The sequence below is a fragment of the Mastomys coucha genome, unplaced genomic scaffold (genome assembly GCF_008632895.1).
Source record: "Mastomys coucha isolate ucsf_1 unplaced genomic scaffold, UCSF_Mcou_1 pScaffold1, whole genome shotgun sequence".
NCBI classification, from domain to species: domain Eukaryota; kingdom Metazoa; phylum Chordata; class Mammalia; order Rodentia; family Muridae; genus Mastomys; species Mastomys coucha.
The window spans coordinates 92,479,656-92,481,107 of record NW_022196891.1 but is presented as its reverse complement, the minus strand read 5'-3'; the positions used below and the strand labels follow the sequence as shown (position 1 = coordinate 92,481,107).

Sequence of the window (1,452 nt, the reverse complement as noted above, 5' to 3'; positions counted from 1 at the left end):
CAAGAAGAAGGAAGACCAAAAGATAGACATAGGGGGCTTTTTAAAACCCTAACCCTAACCCTAACTCTAATCCTGAAACCACTTTTCAAAGTGTCCCTTTTTCTTCCTGTGACTCCAAATAGCAGACTGGAAGTTAGAGCTGCTCAGTTCCTGTGGAGATGGAACAAAGACTTAATTAGTTGCTGTTTTATGATGAGGTGCTAAACAGTTTCTCACCTCAGAGCAACTCACATAGGCAAGTCAGCTACAGAAGAAACAAAGTGACTTAGACTTAAGATAGGTAACCCTAAATATCTCCTAAGAGTAAGTCTTACCCCTACTGATGCTCTTCCCTCTCTGTTGCCTCAAGAAGAACCAACAAGAAAGAAGTGCTGGGGCTGGCCCCCCGCACAAAATAATATTCAAGAAAATGAAGTAACAGTGGAAAATAATTTTATAGTTACCATTAGGTTAAAATCCTATTTGAAACTGGTTGCCTTGAATTTACCCATTAGTAAAACCCCTTTTGTGACTTTCTTTCTTTCTAAAATTTCCTTGCTTTTGTGTTTGTTTCATTTTATTTGGTTTAATTTAGTGACAAGATCTTTATATGTAGTGTTGGTATCAGGATTGGCTCTGAACCCAGTGATATCTCACCTAGGCAACAGACACCTGCACATCTGCAGCCACGGCAACTGATACACATTCCCAGAATCGACTTGCTTCACCTCCCACCTTTATCTGCAAGCATCACTATCCAAACAAGAGGCAGACCCCTCTGACCTCTCTCTCTTTCCCCCCTGCCTGGTGTGGTCTGTCTGATGCGAGTCACTATTCTAACACAACATGTAGTCCAGTTCATCTGAAAATTGAGAATCATAAGATCCACTGACCCTAGAGACACTACAGGTATGGGTAGTGTGTCACATGTGTCTTAGGCAGTAGAGAGGAGAGAGACTATGTCTACTTTCCATGTTTTAACCTATGAACATCTGGATGATTAGTAGCCCAACATTTCCTGAAAAAAAGCAAGCCAGAGACAATCATCAGTCTGGTCCCAGGCAGGCCCAGATGGGCTCCCAGGACAGGGAGCAAGCCTGAGATCACAATCATTCTAGCACTAGGCAAGCTGGGATGGGGCAGACCATACCTGAGATGACCCCTGCCTGACACCACAATGCACAGGCAGGGCAAAGCATTCATAACATGATCCCAGATACTCAGAGACCCCAGGTGCTACTTAGAGGAGCAAGTAAGTGGTAGAGAAATGGAAGAGAAACAGAAGGACATGGCACAATAAAAAGAGGCAGAACTAAAGGTTTGAGAATAGTGAGAAATAGCTTGTGAGTAGCTGGTGATACCACTTGGCATCATGGTGGAGTCCTGGCCTGTGTTGCCACCAGGGGCCATGCCTGGGTCTGTGGTCCTGTAGCAGCAGGGTCTCTTACCACCAAAGTCCAGGCAGATATTACT

The 1,452-nt window shown here is 44.3% G+C and overlaps 1 non-coding gene across 1 annotated transcript; it reads left to right on the top strand.

Moving 5' to 3' along the window:
• The first annotated feature begins 866 nt into the window (after positions 1-866).
• LOC116072245 lies at positions 867-995 on the top strand. The gene has a single exon (XR_004111376.1). It is a non-coding gene; the product is annotated as a small nucleolar RNA SNORA17 (small nucleolar RNA).
• Positions 996-1,452: the final 457 nt, after the last annotated feature.